The sequence below is a fragment of the Hypomesus nipponensis genome, chromosome 14, assembly GCF_054491055.1.
Source record: "Hypomesus nipponensis isolate SF chromosome 14, ASM5449105v1, whole genome shotgun sequence".
In the NCBI taxonomy this organism is placed as follows: domain Eukaryota; kingdom Metazoa; phylum Chordata; class Actinopteri; order Osmeriformes; family Osmeridae; genus Hypomesus; species Hypomesus nipponensis.
The window spans coordinates 21,590,037-21,604,764 of NC_140374.1; the positions used below are offsets into that span (position 1 = coordinate 21,590,037).

Sequence of the window (14,728 nt, forward strand, 5' to 3'; positions counted from 1 at the left end):
GGAGCATGCTCCCCACCTGCAGCAGGGCGTTGCTGTGTTCTAACCACTGGGCATGACAAACTTACTGCCAACAGGACACACACACACAGACACACACACACAGACAGACACACACAGACACACACACACAGACAGACACCCACACCCACAGACAGACACACACACACAGACACACACACAGACACAGACACAGACACACACAGATGGGCCAGTAACAACACAGCTACAGCACTGGGTCAGTCACAACTAGGGAAGCAGCGATTAACCGACTTTCCTATTAACCCCTGATTTATAGCGTATTGGTTATGGAACTGTGAAAGCTCTGCTCCACCAAGTGTTTCTATTATTACTCTTAATAAAGGGACATTATGGTATATCATTTTTCTATGAACAACGGTTGCACAGTGAGTGTAAATTAAACAAACATTGCCGTAAAACATTGTAAAAAAGTAAATAAAAATAAAATAAGAATCTGAGACGAAACATTTCAGATTGCAACATCGGGGATACCAAAGACAGGTAGGCTAAGGCAACTGAGCCTGAATACAATCACTTGTAAGCATGCACTTGTGCAAACACACGCACACACACACACACACACTCACACACACACACACACGCACACACTCACACACAGCTGATGCGAGTGATGCTGAGTGGTGCTGAGGTGGCAGCATGAATGACACAGAGCTCAACAGGAGCAGATAATAAAGGGATTAGCTTGTTGGCTAACTCATTCATTTCTCTGGATAAGCCCGGGCCTTCAGCTCCACCAACACACTGTCCACTGCCACCCCTCTCCCCTGGGCCGCAGGTCTGGGAGCAGTGCACCAACACACTGTCCACTGCCACCCCTCTCCCCTGGGCCGCAGGTCTGGGAGCAGTGCACCAACACACTGTCCACTGCCACCCCTCTCCCCTGGGCCGCAGGTCTGGGAGCAGTGCACCAACACACTGTCCACTGCCACCCCTCTCCCCTGGGCCGCAGGTCTGGGAGCAGTGCACCAACACACTGTCCACTGCCACCCCTCTCCCCTGGGCCGCAGGTCTGGGAGCAGTGCACAAGATTCAGACAGCTCAACACAACCCAGGATCGACACACGAAGTCTTTGCTTCTGTTGGGGAAGAAACATTTTCATGGAAACCGACCTGGAGCCAGCTTTGGCTTACAGAAGGCATTGCAGTGGATGGCAAAATAAAGTCAATCTGGCCTCTAAGTGGATTTATGTCTGCATAGTTGGTTGTCATCATGTATAATTTCACTAGATTAAATATATTTTTCCAACTAATTGTGTGATAACTTGACTTTACGATTGTTCATTTATTTTGTTTGTGAGAGTTGCCACTGATCCCATGAGATTTAAACTTCTATGTTGTCTGTGTCTGTGTATACTGTGTGTGTGTGTGTGTGTGTGTGTGTGTGTGTGTGTGTGTGTGTGTGTGTGTGTGTGTGTGTGAGTGTGAGTGTGTGTGTGTGAGTGTGTGTGTGTGTGTGTGTGTGTGTAGCACAGCCGGGCCAGAGGCATGCTCCAGAGACCCTGGCAGTTATATGTGCATGCTTGTGTCATGCTGCAGGAATGTGTGAACAATCTGAGCTCCATTCACAAGGGCCTGCAGGAATACTTAGGATGGCAATGTCCTGTTCAGCCCCCCCAGCCCCCTCCCTCCCCCTCCCTCACCCACCATCCCTTCCTTCAGCCTTCCAGCACCCTTCCTCACCCCATCCCTCTCACCCCAGCCTCCTCTCTCACCCTCTCACCCCAGCCTCCTCTCTCACCCTCTCACCCCAGCCTCCTCTCTCACCCTCTCACCCCAGCCCCCTCTCTCACCCTCTCATCCTCTCACCCCAGCCCCCTCTCTCACCCTCTCACCCCAGCCCCCTCTCTCAACCTCTTACCAATACCCAACCCCCCCCCCCCCCCCCCATCACTCAATCCCTTCCTCACCCGCATCCCACAGTACATCTCATCTTGTAAGGCAGCTACATACTGCCGGAACAAGGTAAACATAAACAGTTCAGTTTTTGTTGCTATGACTACAGTGAGATGTTGGATTCAAAGCCTTGTAGTCCACAGCCAGGGACAATGCAGTGTGCTGGCGCATGATTCTATCTAGCATGGATCTGTCACATGCATGTTTTGATCGTCTGATCGTCTGTGTGTGTCACGCCTGTTTGCAGTGACACAGACAGACGTGGTAGAAGAGCGATCATGACTGTGGTTGGAGTGTTGATTGGAGATCAAAAGGTCACAAGTTCAAATCCCCCCCATAGGTCAACAGTGAGTAGTGAGATTTGAAGAAATCAAGAAAATGTTGATGGTCAAAAGTGGATCATTCCTCCAGTTTGCAGTAGAGAGAGTTCCAGTGTTATATAGAGATTGTAGAGTTAGTACAGAGAGGACAAAGTTAGGTGAAACGTCATCCAAAGTTAGTGTAGTATAATCAGGAAGGAGTTCAGTTAGTAGAGAGAGTAGAAGAGGTATAGAGAGTCAGTAGACTGAATGAAGGAAGTAGTGAGTTGGTACAGAGACGAGGGTCATGCAGAAATAGACCAAAGATGGGGTGTCTAAATCCAGCTCAGCTCTTAGCTGTAAACAGGCCTGACCTGTTTTGAAGTGTCTGACTACGTGTCCTCTGGTGTGTGTGTGTGTGAGGCGCCCAGCAGCCGCTGTAGTGCAGAGCACATCCAGGATGCTGAACAGGTTCGGTAACAGCAGCACTGAAGAAAACACCGGAGACGGGGGATAGGTGAGGGGGGCTAAGAACGGACACGTCAACATTTTTCATTGGCTGGGAGTTGTGAGTGGAGGTTTCCTATTGGTCGGAAAGTTCAGACCAAACCCTGCTCCAACAGATACCAGCCCTGTGACCATAGTGACCCTCTACTGTGCAGCCACTACTGCATGCGTGTGTGTGTGTGCGCGAGTGCGTGTGTGTGTGTGTGAAAGATGGAGAGAGTGCATGTGTGAGAGAGAGACAGAGTGTGTGTGTGAGTGTGTGTGTAAGAGAGAGAGAGAGAGAGAGAGAGAGAGAGAGAGAGAGAGAGAGAGAGAGAGAGAGACAGAGTGTGTGGGAGTGAGAGAAAAAGAGAATGAGCGTGTGAGTGTGTGAGAGTGTGTGTGTGTGTGTGTGTGTGTGTGTGTGTGTGTGTGTGTGTGTGTGTGTGTGTGTGTGTGGGGAGTCAGTTTCCACAACTTGTTCTGATTAGGCCTTACATAAAGCTGCCTCAGACTCTGGAACCAGGCTCTGCAGGACATCAAATATGTACACTATGGAGAGAATGTGTAGACACTGGGACACTGGGACACTGGGACACTGGAACACTGGGACACTGGAACACTGGGACACTGGGACACTGGGACACTGGGACACTGGGACACTGGGACACTGGGACACTGGGACACTGGAACACTGGAACACTGGGACACTGGAACACTGGAACACTGGGACACTGGGACACTGGGACACTGGGACACTGGGACACTGGGACACTGGGACACTGGGACACTGGGCTGGGGGGGGAGGGGGGGGGCAGCCAGACACAGACAGACTGACTGACTAAGAGCCTCAAATTGAACTCCTACTCTAAATCTGCAAGTCACTAATTTAGATCTGGGCTAGGCATGGGGCAGGGTAGGGCAGGGGCTGGGGGGTCAGGGTAGGGTAGGGGCTGGGGCTGGGGGGGCAGGGTAGGGGCTGGGGCTGGGGGGGCAGGGTAGGATAGGGGCTGGGGGGCAGGGTAGGGCAGGGGCTGGGGGGGCAGGGTAGGATAGGGGCTGGGGGGGCAGGGTAGGATAGGGGCTGTGGGGGCAGGGTAGGATAGGGGCTGTGGGGGCAGGGTAGGGAAGGGGCTGGGGGGGCAGGGTAGGATAGGGGCTGGGGGGCAGGGTAGGATAGGGGCTGGGGGGCTTAAAGGACTATTGTCTGTCAATAGAGCCAATCTGCTGGAGAGCACTATGGTATGTCCCGGGACAGTGTACAAACACACACACACCTATCTGTCTGACTAGATCTATCTGTCTGCCTTATTGTCCCTCTGTCTGCGTGTCTGTCTGTCTGCCTGCCTGCCTGTCTGCTAGTCTGGTTAATGTGGGTTAATGAGGATTAATGTGGATAATTGTGGATTACAGAGATGGTGGAGGAGAGGAGCGTGGTCTGGCCGTCTGCTTAACATCCTGAGATTACGCAACCTCCCCCCTGCTCTCTGGAGAAGCAAGGTAGAGAGGAGACCTCAGCGCTGCCCTCTCAGGCCCAACACAGGCAGGCACTGACACCAACACCAAGAATGTCCCAGGCACAATCCCAGTGCAGATCCGGACAATCAATACTCCACTGTGTGTGTGTGTGTGTGTGTGTGTGTGTGTGTGTGTGTGTGTCGGAGAGTGAGCACCCTCCAACAGGAGCCACATCAGAGGACAAACACTCACAGAACAGGAAGCGGGAAGGTCATCCGGGTGAATGATCTCTCTGGGTGACTGAGCCCGCTCAGATAAGAGGGGAGCCAACCGTGAAATAGCTGCTCCCATCTGAGGTAATATCAACACTGTCTAGACCAGCCCAGAGAGACCAGGCCAAGAGACCACAGAGACCAGTGAGAGAGACCAGGCCAAGAGACCACAGAGACCAGTGAGAGAGAGAGGGACCAGAGGGGAAAAAAGAGGTCTTATCAGACATTGTTGTCTAAGGCCACACCCAAGTGCAGCCCACTGAGAAGGCTGTCTAAAGACAGGAAACCTAAACAACAACAAGTAAACAGTTTCCATTCTTGCTCTTAGGTGTGGATTATAAATATGATTGTATGGTGCAGCTGTTTACATAACTAAGTGTTTAGCACACTCTCTCCCTCTCCAAAGACAGGAATGTTGGTGTGATGTCACAGCAGGGATGTACACAGCTGACTGGTTACCAGGACGACACTCGGACAGTCTGTGTGAGGCCCGGAAATCTACTAGCCGATCTTTAACATCGCTGGACACTGGCTAGCTACTGTTTAACACCAGATAATGTCCCAGTGGGGAGGTTATATTGGCATCAGGCCCACCCCTGGAACATCATGTTGGTATCAGGCCCACCACCAAAACATTGTGTTGGCATTAGGCCCACCCCTGGAACGTCATGTTGGTATCAGGCCCAAAAGAAGGATATCATGCTGGTATCAGGAGAACCTGGTGACCCAACTATCATGATGGAAACGTTGGTCAGGAGAGAACAGATTAAGCCCCTTCTCTCCAGGGTCATCATGCTGGGCACAGCCTGGTTCACAGGGTGAGATTTGTGGCAGGGTCATCATGCTGGGCACAGCCTGGTTCACAGGGTGAGCTGGGCAGCACTGCAGTTACTTCCTGAGTTTGAAACAATGAGTCAGGAGAAGCAGGGAGGTGGAGAAGTCTGTCGTCAACGTGTTTGTCTTCCACTTCTGCGTCTTTCCACGATGACCTCTTCGTAAGCATGGTGTGACACCTGATCCGATCGTTCAGCTGGGTAAACTAACACCCTTCTATGAAGCACAGATGACGCAAATAATAGGGTTTGTTGAACGTAGCAAGAGCAAAGAGTTTCACCTCTGCATGAGTCATGCCTGTTAGCCTACTTCAACTGCTGCAAGGCCACCATCCCTGCTACTGTACCTACACTGTACACAACCCTAATCCTACGCTACGCTATGCTACCTCTGGTACCTAACCCTACGAGGCCCTGTGCGCTGCTCTGCTAACAACACTGCTAAATATGGCCGTGCTGGCTGTACGGTGGACAGGATCTGTCCGCGAGCAGAGGGAGGGAGAGAGAGGGGAGGGGAAGGTGAGTAAAAGGGGGAGATGGGCAGGGTGTAGAGGAGAAGGAGGATATGAAAATGGGGAAAGGAGGGGGGATTGGAGGAGGAGAGGAGAGGTTTGACCACAGGCAGGTGTGAGTCAATAGCACTCTCTCTCCCCCTCTCTTTCTGCATACTGGACAATATCTCTCGGATCTCTGGTCTCTCTCTCTCACTGCATGCTCTGTCTCTGCTCTCCATCTCCTTGTTGCTCTTTCACACAGGAACATGTCACACACCACCTAGAGCGTTGAAGTTCCTCTCAACAGGGTTCCTCTGAGAGCGTGTTTCTCACCGCCTGCATCTGAAGCGAGCAGTCTTCTGCTGTCTCTTGCTGCTGTGGGATCCTTCACCACCACAGTCTTCTGCTGTCTCTTGCTGCTGTGGGATCCTTCACCACCACAGTCTTCTGCTGTCTCTTGCTGCTGTGGGATCCTTCACCACCACAGTCTTCTGCTGTCTCTTGCTGCTGTGGGATCCTTCACCACCACAGTCTTCTGCTGTCTCTTGCTGCTGTGGGATCCTTCACCACCACAGTCCTCTGCTGTCTCTTGCTGCTGTGGGATCCTTCACCACCACAGTCTTCTGCTGTCTCTTGCTGCTGTGGGATCCTTCACCACCACAGTCTTCTGCTGTCTCTTGCTGCTGTGGGATCCTTCACCACCACAGTCTTCTGCTGTCTCTTGCTGCTGTGGGATCCTTCACCACCACAGTCCTCTGCTGTCTCTTGCTGCTGTGGGATCCTTCACCACCACAGTCTTCTGCTGTCTCTTGCTGCTGTGGGATCCTTCACCACCACAGTCTTCTGCTGTCTCTTGCTGCTGTGGGATCCTTCACCACCACAGTCCCCAGCCTATCATTAGTGGGAGACGGGGTTCAAAACTGTTGCCGGGTAAAACTGGAGGACAGGGAAACCACTGGCTGGAGAGAGCAGAGCTCGGAACCGGATATACAGGAATGATAGGAATTATGACCATGCTGGAGGAGGAGGAGGGAGAGCAGGAGGAGGTGAATGAAGAGGGGAGGGAGGAGGAAGAGCTCGGGGAGGAGGGGAAGAGGGGAAAGAATTGTGACCGTGCCTGGTCTTGCCCAGGTCACATGGTCTCGTCCAGGTCACATGGTCTCGTCCAGGTCACATGGTCTCGTCCAGGTCACATGGTTTGAGTAACCTTCAACCAGTATCTGGTTTCCCCTGGCTGTCTTTTGTTTGTGAAACGATGAGGTGTCATAAGTTTAGCATCATCACCCACACTAATACCTCCCATCTGACCCTGCACACACACATACCCACAAACCCAGAGTTCTCCTTCTCCTCCCTACCACGGCTGCTACTGGGGCTGTTTCTACATGCAGAGAAGTCATCATCATCATCACCATCATGTGTCCATCACCATGCTGAACAGCTGAAGATGTCGACAGATCACTGTCCCTGGACACCAACCATGAAACGTATCCAGAGCGCTCTCCTCATGCATGGAGGAAGTCTACTTCAGACCAACCAGAGAACACAACCAGCACAGGAACACATGGAGGGACAGGAAGCTGGGCCGGGGCACATGGTGTCCCCAGGTTCTCCAGATTAGAACACCTGCTATGGCGCACACTCATTTCAACACATCAACGACTGTTTGAGAACCCTATTCAAACTGCCACCTTACTTCAACAACCATTCAAACAGCCAGACAGGCCTGTAGGGGGAGGACGTGTGTGTGTGTGTGTGTGTGTGCGTGTGTGTGTGTGTGTGTGTGTGTGTGTGTCCATGCTGTAAACACACCTATCCAGCAGCAGGTTTGGGGGCTGCCTCCTCTCTTGCACTATTGCTTATGTGTTACATTTTATCCATTTTTGTTGAGTTACTGTATTTTGTTATTCTGTAGTTTCTATTATTATTATAATTTTACTCCGCAGATAGAGTGCGGCTTGTCTGGGTTGTTATATGTTTGGAAACTGTACGAGGCAGCTCGGATCCAAGACGGATTCGAGAGACCGCAGACAGAGTGCGGCTAGTCTGGTTTGTTATATGTTTTAGATCTATTACTTTTATCACCTGTATTATTGTTTTTGTTGATTTTATGTAAAGCACCTTGAGCTGCAAGTCCTGTATGAAATGTGCTAGATAAATAAAGTCTCTTATGCCAGTACATTAAATAACCACACACTGAGGCCAGGAGGAGGGCAAAGAACACACACACACACACACAGCAGAAACAATTCTTCACTACAATACTGATCCTTAGTCTGGCGACACTGACCGCCAGAACCTGCTTAATTCGCCTCGGTATCCTAACGCACTGAATGAACCACATTGTGTGTGACAGAGTATGGAACACTGAACCGTGTTGTGTGGAACACAGGAAGAGACGCTAGCTGTTGGGGGGGGGGGGGGGGGGGGGGGCAGTTGGGCGGGGGGCTTCTGCCGAGAACAAACTGACAGCATAGGACTCTTACCAAATAAATATGTTCTATCGGGTATCTTTGTTTAGGGAATGGGAAAGCGGCCGGAAGCTGAAGTCCGGTCCAACTTGCTCTAGCGGCCCACTGAAATGATAAGCGAGTCCCAACTTCAGAGCCCCCGCCCCGGTCGAAGTGTCCCACTGTACCGGGGTGTTGTCACCACGGAACAATCGATGAAACCTGATTACAGATGTTTACCGAAGCCTCCGCGTGCTAGAGCACATGAGTCACTTTTGTTTTAGATAAGGACATAATACGGCTAAAACTGCAGACAGTTTAAATCGCGCCAGGAACGGTTGTCTTTTTCAGATTTACACTACACACACACACACACACACACAACACAGGACAAAACAACGGGAATACGATTGTCAGAAATATGTGGATGTTAAAGTTGGGCTTTTGAACACACAGGAAACAGTAACACTGTCATTGTATTAGTCACAAACGAACCTTAATAATAAAGGCCTTTAGATGCTACATTGTAGCTCTTTGGGAGACAACAAGCGAATTGTTTCACAAACCTTTAGCAGAGTGACAAGCATAGAGAGAGAAAAACTACGTAGACTACAAGGAATAAGCCTACTGTCCATGGGGGAAATTGTTTTAACCTAGAAATGACTATTATCACAGTAAGTAGGAACATCGTTTTAATGTGTGCGTAAATCTGTCCGTTCGTGCGTGTGCTTACCTCGAACTCGACAAGGGTGTTTCAATGCGAGTGTCTGTGTTCCCCTGACATTCCTCTCTCCGGTTTAACACAAGTTAGAACAAGTCACCACAAGACCGAGCAGTTTTTTGCCATATTCTTATCGATCCACGGGGTGAACTGGACATCGATATGTCATCGGGTTTCTCAATGGATTCCTCTTTTACGCAATCGTTGTTGGCCAAACACAGGCCCAGACAACTAGTCGGCTGCGCGAGGGAACAACTTGATGCTCTTACCCAAAACCGTCCCCCGGTAGTCAGCAGCGCGCGTGCCACAGGGGGCGGGTTGTAAGCGCGTAGTGGAAGAAGTGTTCGGAAGTTCGCTTCATTGTTTCGGAAAAAAAGCCATCACTCAGCCCGCTAGTCTTCCCTCAATTTCTGCTAATATAGCTGTTTCCTTATCATTGACTTAATTTACTATGTGACTGTGACTGGGTAACCAAAGTTAAGGACGAGTGGGAATACACTCTCCACTCTGAGTGGAGTTTTTGCCCAAGACTACAAAAAAAACATGTCCATGCGTTAATGCGAACGACACACGTCGCGGATTTAATACTGAAATCAAGGCTAAACGTATGAATGAACGTACGAAGGCTGCCCCGACGGTGTTGTGTGCTAACGAGGCTATCTAGTGGCTGTGTTGGATTACTGCACAGACAGTGACGTGACATGGCCGCTAACTCGTTGAAAAAGGGGGCAAACAAGGCTTTCTCTAGCGGCTGCTCCCAAGCTGAAACAACACACACAACTCTCTCTCTCTCTCTCTCTCTCTCTCTCTCTCTCTCTCTCTCTCTCTCCCTCTCTCTCTCTCTCTCTCTCTCTCTCTCTCTCTCTCTCCCTCTCTCACACGCACATTCTTGAGAACATACTTCTTTCACAGCCTGTCTGTTGATGTCTGAGAATTTGCTGGATAATTTCTTGTCCACAGGAAGTGTATCAGTCAATACACAGGAAGTTGCAATTTGAGGCTTCTTGCATGGAACACTAGTTGTCTATTCTTTGACCATCACAGAGCCTGCCACTAGTGTGTGTGTGTGTGTGTGTGTCTATCCCCCTCTCTAACAACCTCCTCCCATGCTGATCACTCTATCCCCTCTCCTTCTGTCCTTCCTATATGTTCCTCCCCTTCTCCCTCTATCACACTCTTTTCTCTCTCTGTCACTCTCCTCCCCCACTCCCTCCCTCCCTCCCCCTCTCTGCACAGTGGCAGCTCTGGAAGGATCTCTCTGGTCTACAGTGTCCATGAGTTGGCCAGCTTTGAAGAGCTGTCATGTTTTGCTCGGCTGGAAATGCACTCCTGTCTCCCCACCCTCTCTCTCTACTCTTCAGAAAGCACTTCTGCTACACAGTGTGTGTGTGTTCTAGACTAGGAATAATTATATATCCATAACCATTTTTACTGGAAAATACTCAAATGACCTGGCTAACTTCTAAACTTGTTTAATAACTAAATGCCTTCTTAATTCAGGCTACAGTAACCTACATGTTTACATTCAAAGCGGGGACATCCAAACTCATTCAATGTTGGGCTCCAAATATGCTGATGATGTTTCACCGTGTCTGATGGCTGAGATCTGCTTCCTGCCTCGTAAGGACCGACCGCTCTGTGACTCTGACCACTGAAGTACTGTTGTGAACTCCTAATCCCTGGTGTTCTGCTGTCCTACATATGCACTGTGTGGGTTTCTTTGAATAAAAGCGTCTGCTCAACAAATAAAATGTGCTTGTACTGGTACTCCCCCCCAGAGGGCGCTGTTGTTCTAACCTGGGCTTCTGGTTAGAGTGGGATGTACTTTTATTGGAGCTAGGTGATAAAAACATCCTTCAAAAACCATTGTGTGTATAGTCTTCTCATTCACCCCCAGGAGTTCCCCCGCTCGCTCTCCTCTGGAGCCAGGAGCCCCTCTTGCTGTTTCCCCAGCCCGACATCTCCATGATCACATGACGCAGTCTGAACCAGCGCAAGCAACATCGCTCTCCAACTATATGCCTTTCTCAGCACAGCCGTGGCTGTTTGTGTGTGACTGTGTGTGTGACTGTGTGGATGTGTCTGTGTGTGTGTGTGTGTCTGTGTGTGTGACTGTGTGTGTGTGTATGTGTGTGTGTCTGTGTGTGTGTGTATGTGTGTGTGTCTGTGTGTGTGTCAGGTGTGTGTCAGGTGTTTCTGCATTCCTGCAGGTCTGTTCCATGGACCCTGGGTTCAATACGTCAAGATGATTCACCTGTGGAGGAGGCAGGATAGAGGATGGAGGGAGGGAAGGAAATAAGGAGGGAGGATGGAGAAAGGGAGGAGTGATGGAGAGGGTGATGGAGGATGGAGAGAGGGAGGAGTGATGGAGAGGGTGGTGGAGGGTGGAGAGAGGGAGGAGTGATGGAGAGAGTGGTGGAGGGTGGAGGGAGGGAGGAGTGATGGAGAGGGTGGTGGAGGGTGGAGGGAGGGAGGAGTGATGGAGAGGGTGGTGGAGGGTGGAGGGAGGGAGGAGTGATGGAGAGGGTGGTGGAGGGTGGAGGGAGGGAGGAGTGATGGAGAGGGTGGTGGAGGGTGGAGGGAGGGAGGAGTGATGGAGAGGGTGGTGGAGGGTGGAGGGAGGGAGGAGTGATGGAGAGGGTGGTGGAGGGAGGGAGGGGCTGGCAGGACTGAACCCGTCTAAAGATATTGCTGAGTGGGCTGGATGCTGAGCTGTGAGTGGGTGTGGGTAGACGAGGAGGAGGGGGAGGGAGAGAGAAGAGGGGGGAGACGGAGTTGACAAGATATATGGAGGGAAAGTATCATGGGAAAGGCCCTCCACTACCTGATTAGCATTCAGACTCAGTCCAGACTGCATCAAGAAACTCCACACTCCTGTCCCTCACACCTCTCTCTCTCTCTCTCTCTCTCTCTCTCTCTCTCTCTCTCTCTCTGTCTCTCTCTCTCTCTCTCTCTCTCTCTCTCTCTCTATCTCTCTCTTTCTCTCTCTCTCTCTCTCTCACATTCTCTCTCTCTAGCTCTCTCTCTCACGATCTCTCTCTCTGGCTCTCTCCAACTCTCCCTCTCTCTCACGATCTCTCTCTCTCTGGCTCTCTCTCTTTTTCTCTCTCTTTCTGACATTCTCTCTCTCATGCTCTTTCTCTCTCTCCTCCCCCTCTCTCTCTCTCCTCCCCCTCTCTCTCTCCTCCCCCTCTCTCTCTCCTCCCCCTCTCTCTCTCTCCTCCCTGCATCACTATGAGGATCCTCCACTAGGAAACAGGAGCGATTGCTGAGATAAAAAGGTAAACATCCATCTTTCTTATTTCAACATGTCTTCAGAAGCCTGTTTAGTTGTGTGCGCTTGTGCAGTAAAGATGAACGACATGTTCATTTATTAAATGCTGAATGTGCACATATTGGACTTTGTTGGGTCTGGCGGATCAAAACATGATCGCAAATGAAAATGCATGAACACTTTTGTGTTTTTTTTTTACATAGAGTGGGTTGATTGATGCCGGTGTGTGTGGGGTGGGGTGTGGTGTGGGGGTGTGTTTGTCCATTTGCTTTTGTGTGTGTGTGTGTGTGTGTGTGTGTGTGTGGGGGGGGGGGGGGCGGTCACACACCGGTAGTTTTGAATCCTCATTGATCTGTCTGAATGAACCATCACCTGTTCTCTTCTCTCTCAGCCATTCACTTTCATCACCACATCACCACCTTCAGCCCCCCCCCTTCAGCCCCCCCAACACACACACACCTCCTCACACTCATTCAGAAATCACCTGGCTAACACTAAAATCTATCAAGGTTTTGATCACATCAATTTGATCTCATGAGTCCTTCAATACACCCATCTTGAATATGAGTTGAAAAAGAGATAAATAAAAAGGATGATCTGTCCGAGGCCGTGCAGAATCCAGACGCACCTGCTGATCAGCTGACCTGGGAGTTCAGATCTCCCCTGGGTGAGAAGAAGACTCCTGTTATTCTGTAGCGTGTGTGTTACGACACTTGAGAGACAACAGCGTTTCATTGTTCCCTGCTGGAAGCGATCAGTCTCCTTCAGCAGTGTGTCAAACTGAACTGCTGAATCCTAGATGTGAACATCTACTAGACAGAGAGAGAGAGACAGAGAGAGAGATCTACTAGACAGAGAGAGAGAGAGAGAGAGAGAGAGAGAGAGAGAGAGAGAGAGAGAGAGAGAGAGAGAGAGAGAGAGAGGAGCCTATAGGATGTGAGGTCAGAGCTCCAGGATGTGAGGTCTGAGCTCCAGGATGTGAGGTCAGAGGTCCAGGGGGCTTCACGAGGACATCAGATCAGATCCTCTGGCGAGTTTCACCATAATCAGGTGACATCATCCAGAGCTGCACAGGTGACCTCAGACCCCTGGGTGGATCTGATTGGATAGCGTCTGTTACTGTGGAGGCAGGGTTTATCTGACTCTGTTATTCAGCATATATTGATATTGAGTTGTGTTTGTGTAGCAGTGACTCAGCGGGGTGGTCCACCTGGCCTGAGAGCAACCAGCTGGGCAAATATCTGGAGAAGACAGTTCACACAAACACTCACACACACACCACACACACACACACCTGGTGTCCCTCCTGCTCCTCGATCCTTTGTTCTGCTGTGTATGCTGTCTGTCTGAGAGGAGGCTGCACGATACTTACCCTGGTTACCACCCTGGTTACCACCCTGGTTACCATCCTGGTTGCAGTGGGCTGAATGCCCAGAAACAAACTCAAAGTGAATGTTCAAACTGTAATGACAGCTCTGAACAGCTCTGACATGCAATACTGTATGGAGGTTGGAAGGGTGGAGCAACAGGTTTGTGCGTGTATTGAGGTGGTGTGTGTAGGCTGAGGTAGTGTGTGTGTGTGTGTGTACACCCTGAACTCAATGCAAAATATATATTTTTAAATGAACCAGCACACTGTCACCTTCTGGGTGTGTTCCACATGGATGGTTGGATAGGTGGGTGGAGGATAACTACAGTGTTTCTGCTACATAGCACCGGCAGTACAGTGTGTTGGTTAATTAGGCTGAGGGAGAGGCCTAACTGATAGATGGCAAATGAGTGTGCGTTTCCATGTCGCCGCCATCTGTTCAGCTGTGACGCATCACCCACCTCGTTAGCGTGCTACACAGCCCCTGACACATCATACATTATCCCTGAAGCAGCCCCTGACGCAGCATGCTAACATTAGCTCTGTGCCCTGCTAGGTTGGTTGTGGTGTGCGTGTTACACAACCTCTGGCATGGTGTACATTATCTGCAGAAACTGAACCTGCATGTCTGATCACTCAGAGGGGATGAGATCCTGTGCATCTGATATACATACAGTATTGTTTTATGTGGTGAGTCAGGGTTTGTGATAAGCTTTGAAAGAAAGTCAATTCAACTGACTGCCACAACCCTAAATCTACAGCTGCACAAACTGGGTGTTTTATGACGTTTGATGTACTGGGCCATCGTAGCTACTTACTCAGCATATACACATGACCACTGAGACTGCATCCATGGAAGGATGGAGAGATGAAGGGATGAAAGGATCGAGGCATGGAGGGAGAGAGTGATGGAGAGACAGAAGAAAGAATGGAGAGAGGGATGGAGAGGAAGCTCAGGGCACTGGTTGATTCATGAGAGAATAAAAGCAGGAGAATGGGTAAAGAGACAGAGCGAGGAGGGAGAGGGTGAGGGGAGGGAGGGAGATGAGAGATGTAGAAAAGGGAGATAGAAATCGGTTGAAAATAGAAAATAGGTTGTAGGGAGACAGAGAGGTAGAGAGGAAAGAGATAGAGAGAAGA

The 14,728-nt window shown here is 50.3% G+C and overlaps 1 protein-coding gene across 6 annotated transcripts in view; it reads right to left on the reverse strand.

Moving 5' to 3' along the window:
• The window catches only part of akap13b (A-kinase anchoring protein 13b), a 54,229-nt gene extending 45,015 nt beyond the window's left edge, over window positions 1-9,214 (reverse strand). For all 6 annotated transcript variants that reach the window (XM_084671417.1, XM_084671416.1, XM_084671415.1 and 3 more), the window contains exon 1: window positions 8,958-9,214. The gene's annotated coding sequence lies outside the window, so the exon portion shown is untranslated. The remainder of the gene's footprint in view (window positions 1-8,957) is intronic.
• Between the last annotated feature and the right edge of the window lie 5,514 nt (window positions 9,215-14,728).